Raw genomic sequence first — 11,475 nt, 5'->3', positions numbered from 1 at the left:
ATGGAGAATTATTTAGGGTAATATAAATATTAGTGGAGTCATTGCAAGCAGAGAAAACAGCTATTCTGATGCCTTTTAAATTAGGAAAACCATAATGTTAGATCAGGCAGAAAGTATTATGGGACTAAATAAATGAGATTTCAGAAGATAGTGTTATTTTATGAATTTGGAAGGAAGTCAAGGATCAGAATAATGGGAAAGGTACAACAGAAATCCCTTAATTTGAACAGCCTGTCTTAGTGGTTAAGAAGTTTAAATGTTTCTTTCTAGGTTAAGTGGATATTCAAAGATGTAAAAGAAAATTTATTTATTTTATTTTACTTTATATTACTTTTGTTAAACAACTCCCGCTATGTAGATTGGTCATGGTTCCTCACAGTAGAACTAGAATGGATTAAATAACATTGTGTCACACTTGTAATCATTAGTAAAAACTTTGACGATAGTTGTTGCCCTGTCAACAAGGGAATGGAATGAAGTAATTGATTTGTTAAGTTTATTTCCTTTATTCCACTGGTAGAAGTTAACTGGCTCTAAAATATCCACATGAGAATATCTTTGTTATATAGGTCCTCACAGTTACAATGAGGCTGTGTAATAGAGGATTTGGAAAAGTGGGTAGAAGTTATAAAGTCCTTATGGAAGGTGGAGGGTCTATATGATCAATTAATTGTGATACTTGTACACAACAATCTCTCAAATAAAATGACATATTTTCCATTCCAAAGAGTGCCTAAGGACATCGATCTCTGATCGACAGCAATCGTAAGAGCACTTAGACTTCAACAAATAAAAATAGAAAGCTCTCCAATCCAATAATGACATCCACTGGAGTAAAGTGTTCAGCAAGACATTTTAAGAGACATGAATAAATATACTGTATTTTGTTCCCAGGAAAAATTTTCATGGAATCCACATAGTTTGTTTCACCAATGCATCTAAGGGGATAGTGTACATGCAGTACAATATACACATTCCACAAAATTCCAAAATTTCCCTTACTCTATAATGGTTCAGGTATATTCTCTCATACTCAAACTTTACCAATACGATGTGGTAGGAGGAAGTACGTGCAGTCTGTTTGTATGTATGTGTGTGTCGTTGTTAGTTGTCTGGTGGTAATATCAAGGTGAATATTCGATGGAATAATTGTTATATTCCTAAGTGTTTGGGATGTGTAATTAAAGTAAGAAATATTAATTTGGTCACTCTTTTTGGTTAAAGACTCAATAAAAAGTTAAGGGATAAGAGTCCTAAATGCCCTGGCACTATGAAATTGAGATGGGCTTTTATCTTGATATGCCAAGACAGTGTAGATCATGCAGAGACGGTTAGGGTTAGGAAATATGGCCTAGTGGCGAAGAGGAAGAAATTATTACACAAATGCTTTGTTTTGTTTTTTTTTAATACTCATGGTAAACTTGTTGAAGGGATAGAGTAATGCTCTTGCAAAATCCAAAAGTTATGTCCCCAAATGGCCAGTTATGTCTAGTTAAATGGAGCTTGCCATTCATACGGACCCGGAGCCTGAGATAGTTGCTACAGACCATATACATCATTATCCTGATATAGTGACACCTTCTTTCCTTGGCTAAAGATACTTAAGAAATGTTCTGATCAGTTAATCAATTATTAATGAGAAAATACTTATTGAACTCTTTAATAGGGCGAGACACATAATTGTAATTTCATAAACCATATGGGTAGTGAAACATGTTCAAGTACCAGCAGGCTAAAGAGCTAAACTGCATAGAGTTTTTATTCTTTCTAACTTTTGTGTTAGGGTTTTTGGTACAGTGAGTTTTGCTGAAAGTACTATCACCTGTCAATTAAATTGGCCCTGTGTTTTTTACTGTGGAAGTAAAAGATGTCTCACCAGATTTATGAGAAAGTGTCCCTACAGGTTATCAAAACTCCACACCTACCATAATACAAACAAAAATAGACCCAGTAATACAATAAGAAACAGAATGTGGAAAGGTAAAATTGCTGCTTTTGTATTTATATTCCCTCCCAACTTCTGTCTCCTATTACCAGTTAAAACAGAAAAAGAATGATCTTCATGGATTCCTTTATCTATTAATTTTCTGTTTTGTTCTTTCTATTTGAAAGAAGGAAAATGTATCTGTGACCAAAAATTGAGCTTCAATTTGAACTACTTGTTGATGATTACATAATAAATTAAGGTGGTACTAACCTTAATTGAATCCAAATCATTGCTCTCATTATACTCAAACATGAATCAGGCTTTGTAATTTGCTCTCACTCATTGCCGTGGCTCTTTTTCAAAACCAACGTCCTTCATTCTTTATATTTTGGATTTGCTTTCTTATTCTTTTTAAAATTTTGACTTGAGAATTTACATATTTTCAACATTTATTCATCTGTCCTTTAAAACTGTTTATTGAAGGGTAATATAAATACTGAGTAGTGCACATAAGAGTGTAGCTCACATAATTTTAACAAACTGACTATTTTGTGAAACTAGCAACCTAGATCAAAATTCATAACCTCTTAAAAGCTGTCCTGTATTCCCTTTAGGTTCCTATCCTCTTTCAAAGCAGCGTTCTGTATGGTATTCTATAGCATTTCTTCCAAATAGTGTATATTCTTTTGTCTTGCTTCTTTTACTTGCCATAATGCTTTATGAGATCCATTCATATTGCAAGTAGTCCAGATTATTCTTATTTTTGAAAAGAATTACATTATATGGATATGCTACAATTTAATTTGCATAATTTAATTTATTTATATTTACAATTTAATTTATTTTGGGGCATCTGGTAAAGTTCTAGGTCAATTAAAATAGTACTGTCATGAACATTCTAGTGCATATTATATGGTTAATATATATCATAAATATTTCTGTTAAGCATGTAAATGTTAGGTCAAAATATATTCAACTGTTTAACTTTAAAAGATACCACCAAGGTATAAAAATTTCCAAAGTGGTTGTATCCATTTACTTTGCCATCAGCAGTATATGAATATTTATTCATTCACATCCTCACAGATGTTTGTTATTCTCTTATTGTCTGTCTTTTTAACTTTTGCCATTCTAGTGGCTGTATAGTAGACACATTTTACTTTTGAACTGTATTTTAAACTACAAATTTTCTTACAATGGCTAGTTTAGTTTTGGCTTATATATTTTGGCATAAGAAAATTCCATAAGAATTAAGTAGTATTTTGCAAATTTCCTTATTTTCTTTTAAACTCAGTATTCACTTTGTAGTTTGTTAACATAGAGATATGAGGATTTTACATCATCTCATTGATTTTTAACTTTATTGCATTATGGTTAGAAGCCACGGTCTTATGATGTTTCTTTTGAATATGAGGTTTTCTTTTCTCTAGTCCATAGTTTATTTTTAATATATGCAGTTTGTTCTCTATTTGCAATGCATATGATTCTATAAATACATCTATTAGTCAAAATTATTTGTGGAAGCCTAGACAATTCCATTCACAACAAAGAATACCAATTATCAGAGGGTGAACCTCAAGAGAATTAGTGGATGTTAGCAGTAAAAGGGACAATATAGACACTTATGGCTTTGATTTTTTTTTCTAAAATTCTTCTTTACCTCTTCAAATTTATGGGAAGTACTGAATCTGGTATTAGTGTTCATTCCAGAATTGATAATCTGCTGCAATAGGCCTGACCCACAAACCAGTCCCATTTGATACATATCTTATAACCTTATTCTCTTGAGTTCAATAGCCATCTCCATAAGTATGAAGTAATTTGGACCTCAAGATACAATTAAATGGTAAATTTATTTGTAACATATCCTGCTTCAGCTTGGAAGATTTTTCATGAGCTCATTGCTCTTGTTTTTAATTAATGTAATCTCAAGTAAATATAGTTTTATATTACACCTGTGAAATGTATTCCTCCAAGCTACCATTCCCTACTTACATATGAATTTATTTAAAGTTGATAATGCTTATGATGTAGTTATAACTGCATTGTAATCATTACAGTTGGGACTTTTTCTTACTGTTAATCTTCCCCTTATACTAAGCATGTACCTTTATCCCTGGGTAAGATCACCATTCTGTTCTTGACTCTCCTTATCTGTTTCTTTTGGATTTATTTTGGCAGTTAAGATGTGATCCTCATGTGAAAGATTATAGAAAAGCAACAGAAATGTGAGAATCTCCCCAATTTTCAATGAATTATCCTCTGAGATTGTATTCTTGAACTGATTGCCAGTTAAGGCTGTTTATCACTGAGATGCCTGCATCATACCTAACATAAATGTTCTCAAACAGCAGCATAAACACAGACATGTTCAAATGTATGTGAGAAGGAGAAACTAGAACCCAGGACAGTAACTTCTACGGTAAAAATTTTATTATTCAGGAAATATGACTGACACATCACATGCCTGATATTGGTCATTTTTCAATGAGTTTTGATTCACAGACTATTAAATAAATAAAACTTTGGAGGTTATTGCACTCTCACAAAGTAAATAAACACAAGCAAAAATAAAAACAAACCCATCCAAATACTCCTATATTTTATAATTTGGATTGTGCTTGTATAGTTACTACAAAATTCTCACAGAATAAATATGAATTTGGAACTCATGTGGCGAATTGATAAAATATTGCAAACTATGACCATGGAACTGTGCACCTAATCTAGAACTAAATATTTTACCACCATTATGGAATTTACAATGTGATAATGAACAACAGACATTTAACCAACATTAATTTGCAAAAAATGAAAATTATATATGGACATTTTATAATTTGTGTTTTTTTTGAACTTTATAAAAACGTTTTCTAATAAGCGTTTTCCAATTCATGAGTATGAAATGAACAAGAAAAGAGATACTAGATATAACAATATAACAACATTGGAAGCGAAAGTAGCACATGACAATGCAAAAGAGGTTAGAATTACAGAAAACTTCATTTTCTATATACACCACTAAAATTATATATCAAAAGATTTATATGCACCATTTATTAAAAACATAAAAAACTTATCAGTTATACCAAACACAGGATATTAGATAGCTTTTTCTCCCTGATATGACTCAGGATATTTAATTTGTCTCATTTATTTTCTAAAAGCAAGATGAGCTTAAAAACCTTTTACCATAACAATTTTAGCAATAGATTTTTTCCATCTTTTCTCTATGGCACAGCATTGAAAATCCAAATAATAAATATACACAGAATCGCATATTCTGTCATGTCTTTTGTTGAATCTATTAATTCACGTATTTATTTGTTTTTCAATTTACCCAAGAATTTCAGTTATTTTAGCCTCTGGGAAATATCCTCACATTATAAAACCCACATACAATTTAGAATGATTGACAGGTTCCAATGAGGAGGGATCAAAACTGGACCAGCAGGGGGCATATGTCAACAATGATGTACAAATATATTCCAGAATAGAATATAGAATGCTTTTATGTATCCTCCTATATTTTTCACGGTGCCTAATTTTCTTAAATCTGGGAAAATAGTTCATAAGCTGAAAAGAGTAAACAATGTAATAAATCTAAAGAGGGTAAAATCCATTGAATGAAAAGGCAGAGTTGATGATATGAAGATGTGCTACATTGAAAGTGAATTAAACAACAAAAGATTTTTTTCAATAGGTCTTGAAATATAGCATGATCAATAATAGCAGAGTTTGTACCGCTAAGACATAATGGAAGGAATTAAATAATAGCCTACAATATCAATATAGATATAAGCTTATAAGCAATATAAGCTTCATTTCTGAAGTTATCATGTAGGAAGTTGCAGATAAAATGTCAGAAGTGAAAACAAATCTTCATAGAAGCCATATGAATATTTTCTTTAAAATAAGCACATGCAGGTTAAGATAAGTAATGATGGACACAGTGAGAACTTCTTTATTACAAAATATGTTAATAAATGTCAATCATACTTCTAAGAAAAGTTATGAATGTAGAATGGTTATGAGCTAATAAAGTAAAAGCATAGTTCCTTAATATTTCATATCATCACTGATTTAATTACAGGTAGAGCTGAATGGAAGATTAATAGGATACTGAAAATTTCTATGTCACAATTTGTCCTCATTTAGAGATCTTGTCTCTCTTTCAATTTTCTTTAAAATTTCGTTATGAATACGTATTGCTCTTTTATGTGAACCCCAAGTACTTTCTAACTTGCCAATTTCGGCAGGCTAAGGATGGCTTAGCACAAAAGGATGGTTTAGCACGTAAGGATCCTTGCACGTAAGGATGGCTTCAAGATGTGTGGGCTATGCAGTTGTTCAGGGCTTGCACATGGTAGGGTCTCACACTTGGTTTAATGTTCTACTGCTACTGACTTGAAATTCTTAATAATTTTTTAACAGGAGTCCCACTTCTTATTTTTCACTGGGTGCTGTAAATTATGTAGCTAGTCCTGCATTCCTCCCTTTCAGTTGAAAATCTCTTTTGCTCTTTCTTCCTACTTCTCCACAGAGGCACATTTCAGAGAAATTCTATTCCAGTAAAACTATCTTTAAGGTGGATCGCTATCACTCTCTTTTATTTCCTCTGTGTGGAAAATTTCTGAGGGATATTCTAAATTGTCTACAGATGTGACATCATGTGATTATTACTGTTGCCTAGGGATTCCTCTATTGTTTTTTTCAAGCATTTCATTGTTATATATCAAGTTAGAGAACTCAAGGCAACATAGATATGTGAGGAAATGATGGACATAATGGTTTTAGAATCATTATAGGGCATTCATTGGAGATAACTAGGAGGCATTTGGTGAAATAGTCTGCAGTTTAGGAGACTGATTTAAGATGGGAGTCATCATCATTAAAGTTTTTCAGGAAGCCATGGCTGTGAGGTCAGCTCTAAGGATGAGTGTACAAAGTAAGAAGTTTAAAGCCAGAACCCTGGGAGATGCTGACTTACAGGGTTGCAATAAGAAGCCCATACTAGACAAGTATAGCATATCTGTAGAAAGAAAAAATAAAAAGTTGAGAGAACACAGTAACAAAATATAGAAGATTGCAACTCCTTTATTGTCTTATAATATTTATTATTATATTTATAATATTTATTTTTATATTATATTTATTATTTATAATATTTATTATTAATATTATCTTATTAATATAAGACCACTGTTCCTTTGTGTGTCTTACATTAATGTCAAATTGGATTGTTCCCCACTTTTTGAAAGAAGTTTATGCTGTTTTCCATAAATTTCCCACTTTTCTTGTCAAAATATTTCTATATTAAAGATCATGTTCAAATATCACTATGTGCTCTAGTCTCTGATTTTTAGACAGGGTTGTTATTCTGCTAATATCCCTAGAACTGTCTTTCTATGTTTCTTTTATCTCTTAGTTTGCATTGTCATAGGAATTTTCTTTGCTGTTTTCACTTTTTCTAATGCTTTATCGATGGTTTTATAAATAATACTTGCCTAAATATCCTAGAATGGTTATCAGAAAGTAATGTAGTCCAGTGTGCATATGCATATGTTTATGAATATATATTAAATTAAAAAATAGATTGTTAGAATTGAGCTTAGCCTACCTAGGTGAGCAAAAGAGCTGGTGGCCTTGGCCCAGAGCCTGTGAGTGCCTCCAGGCACTCTAGTCCAAGGCCTGCAGAGGCCAGTCCCATGCATGGATGTGACCACTGGAGCAGGCACATTGGAGTTCTTGACCCTTGCAGAGTGCTAGCGCCAGATAGAGATGCATCTCTTTCTCTCTCACACTTAGGTCCAGATTTTCAGGCACCAGACCCAGAGCAATCTTACCTGTTACTAACTCCCCTGCACTCTGAAATATACTTCATAATCTTCTAGGATCTCCAGAGCAAAGCTGTCTTTGAATAGGATTTTAACTTCATTGGACCATAGAGCAGAATGCAGCAAAGAGCAATATTTCAAAAGAGCAGATTGCAAGATGGATTCAACAGCAGGTCCAGGGACATACATTAGTGGTACAAGTTAGTGTTAATCTCTGTCCAACCTATCATTATCCAAACTATCCCTTGTGGACATGATGAAACCATCATGTTAATACCTGTATCTGGGACACAGAATATTTGTAGCAGATACAGTTGGTTCCATTGAGATAGACCCAGATCTGGGAGTAAAAGAAAGGACAGACTTTGCAAGGGCCAGATGCATCATATCATCATCCAGCAGCCACAGACAACTGTCACTACCAATCAGACACAAACACAGCAGCAGATCACTCTCTAGGGGCAGCAAGTAGCACAGACTGTTGAAGGACAGACCATCTTCTATCAGCCATTTAAGGAAGATGGCATCACTCACTGGAAAGGCATGATCCAGCAGCAAGTTTGATAGGAGCACAGACTGTTCACACAGGAGCCAAAACCAACACAACCAACAAGGGTCTATCATAATTCTACCAGTGGCAGGCTATGTGATCAATTCAGAAGGGACGGTCATGATGGTGTTTGGATCTGGCTCTGTGCGTGCTATCTAAGGTATCCCTTTACTGGGACAGAGATATTTGAAGAAGAGCCTCTATGTGAATGCCAAACAGTATCATCCTCTTTGTAAGAGGAGGCAAGTTTGGGATAAACTAGAGGCAGAAAGGAAATTCCAAAGGAAAGAAGGAAATACCTGTGTAAGTCATGCCATAGCAGAGAAATGCGGTGAAAGTAGGGAATTTTTCTCTGCAAAAGAAAATGATAGTCCTTCATATGCAGGAGACACACCAAATAAATGAAAGAAAGAAAGAAAGAAAGAAGGAAGGAAGCAATTACACAGCACAGGTCATCTGAGGATTTTTCTGCCAGGCCATGTGATGGAGATGATCAAGATCATATTCCTTGCACTGTTTCTCACTGTTCCTGGAAATTAATCAACTCTTTGGAAGGGATAAAATTCCCTTCAGAATTTAGATAATCACAAATGAATGTATTCTGCCCTTTTGTACAGGGTAAAACTCACTTAGTTTTTTTTTTTTTTTTTACATCTTTATTGGAGTATAATTGCTTTACAGTGGGGTGTTAGTTTCTGCTTTATAACAAAGTGAATCAGTTATACATATGCATATGTTCCCATATCTCTTCCCTCTTAAGTTTCCCTCCCTCCCACCCTTCCTATCCCACCCCTCCAGGCAGTCACAAAGCACCCAGCTGATCTCCCTGTGCTATGCGGCTGCTTCCCACTAGCTATCTACCTTACATTTGGTAGTGTATATATGTCTATGCCTCTCTCTCACTTTGTCACAGCTTACCCTTCCCCCTCCCCATATCCCCAAGTCTGTTCTCTAGTAGGTCTGTGTCTTTATTCCTGTCTTACCCCTAGGTTCTTCATGACAGTTTTTTTCTTAAATTCCATATATATGTGTTGGCATACAGTATTTGTCTTTCTCTTTCAGACTTACTTCACTCTGTATGACAGACTCTAGGTCTATCCACCTCCCACTTAGTTTTTAATAAGAGGCTCAGTATTATAATTTCAGCAACATCCTGCAAATTGGAATTGCAAGCCTTTGTTTCATCCCTTTACTCCAGGCCTTTTGCAGACAGTGGATAACATTGACACTTCATAGATTAAGATGAATCAAGTGACATATGACAGCCCAGTAGTAACATAGAAACACTGATGTTAACTGGTGAAACTGACTGTCCAACTCAGAAGATGAGAGCAAATTTAATCTAAACTGCAATCAGAGAAGCCAGGGCTTTCCCACGGGAATTTGGTTAGACAACATCCATCTCTCTGGTTGGGTAGTTCATTCTGACTAACTGTATGGACATTTTTTATTTATTTGTTTCAAGCATCTAATAAAACCTACTTTTCTGTGAAATACACTTTGAGGAATACTGAATTAAGTTTTAATTCCTTTTTTTATGGAATAAAACATATGAAGCTGATGTGTTCATATACATGGGAAATAAATGACACATTTATTTATTTTTTTTAACATCTTTATTGGGGTATAATTGCCTTACAATGGTGTGTTAGTTTCTGCTCTATAACAAAGTGAATCAGTTATACATATACATATGTTCCCATATCTTTTCCCTCTTGCGTCTCCCTCCCTCCTACCCTCCCTACCCCACCCCTCCAGGCGGTCACAAAACACCGAGCTGATATCTCTGAATGACACATTTATTAATACAGAAATGTTTTGATAGCAAATAGAGATATTTGATATGATTTTTATATTATTAGTGTTTTTGACATATGAATAATATATATTTGTAATATTGTGGCTACTTGTGATGGCAGTTCTCTATTTGTATTTCTGAAATCATAACTTTCAATATACTAAGAATGTACACTTTTTCTTTTTTCTCTGTCTTCCTAATTCTTAATATTCATGTTTTAGAATCTCATTAAAAGTTCTTATTTTTTGATCCAATTCTCTCTCCCACACTATTGGATCATTCTCTTTACTTCTGTCCATATTAACCCAAGATAAGGATACACTGAGAACAATCTCACTGTAGATATTTGCAATGCAACATCATTACAGTTGATATTAAATAAATCTCCCCTCCACCTGAGAATTTCATCCACTTCCTTCCTATTTTCTTCATCAAGGCCTTTCCTGGACTGTCTTAATCCAAAATAAGTGACCATCCTGTCACTTGCCTTTCCCTATCTCTTAAGATCTACTTATGGTTTAGGCAATGCTATGAAAGTGTTCCTAAATATATTTACCTATGCACATTCATGGAGCTATGGAATTTTGTAATAAAGGATGAGTCTTTAAGCCTTAGTTAAAGCGTGAATTTCTAAACAATGATATAAATACATCAAAACAAAATTTTGATGTAGTCCACTGGTCTATTTTTGCTTTGGTTCCATATGCTTTTGGTGTCATCTACAAGAAATCATTGTGAAGACCCAAGTTAGGAAGGTTTTCCCTATGTACTATTCTGGAGTTTTACAGTTTCAGGTTTTACATTTAAGTCTTTAATCCATTTTGTATACTTGTGTATTTTTGTGTATGGTATAAAATATGTATGCAAATTTATTCTTTTGCATTTGAGTATTCAGTTTTCTCAAAAACATTTGTGGAAGAGACTATCTTTTTCTCATTGTGTATTCTTGGCACCTTTATCAAAATTGACCATATATGTGTGAATTTATTTCTGAGCTCTCTATTCTGTTCTATTGATTTATGTCTGTCTTTATGACAGTACTATACTGTTTTAATTACTGTAGCTTTGTAATATAATTTGAAATTAGTAAGTGTGATGTCTTCAGTTTTATTCTGTCTTCTAAAAATTGTTTTGGCCATTCAGAGTCCGTTTTAGTTTTATATTATTAAAACTGTATTTTCTAATTCTGTAAAAATTGCCAGGACTTCCCTGGTGGTGTTGTGGTTAAGAATCAGCCTGCCAATGCAGGGGACATGGGTTTGATCCCTGGTCTGTGAAGATCCCACATGTTGTGGAGCAACTAAGCCTGTGCGTCACAACTACTGAGCCTGCACTCTAGAGCCCATGAGCCACAACTACCAAG

The 11,475-nt window shown here is 33.9% G+C and overlaps 1 pseudogene; it reads left to right on the top strand.

Moving 5' to 3' along the window:
- Positions 1–7,931: 7,931 nt before the first annotated feature.
- LOC114887854 lies at positions 7,932–8,720 on the top strand (annotated as a pseudogene).
- Positions 8,721–11,475: the final 2,755 nt, after the last annotated feature.

Source organism: Monodon monoceros, unplaced genomic scaffold (genome assembly GCF_005190385.1).
Source record: "Monodon monoceros isolate NGI ecotype Baffin Bay Population unplaced genomic scaffold, NGI_Narwhal_1 Contig473_ctg1, whole genome shotgun sequence".
NCBI lineage: Eukaryota > Metazoa > Chordata > Mammalia > Artiodactyla > Monodontidae > Monodon > Monodon monoceros.
The sequence above is the reverse complement of the archived record's forward strand: the minus strand, read 5'-3'. Positions and strand labels throughout refer to the sequence as shown.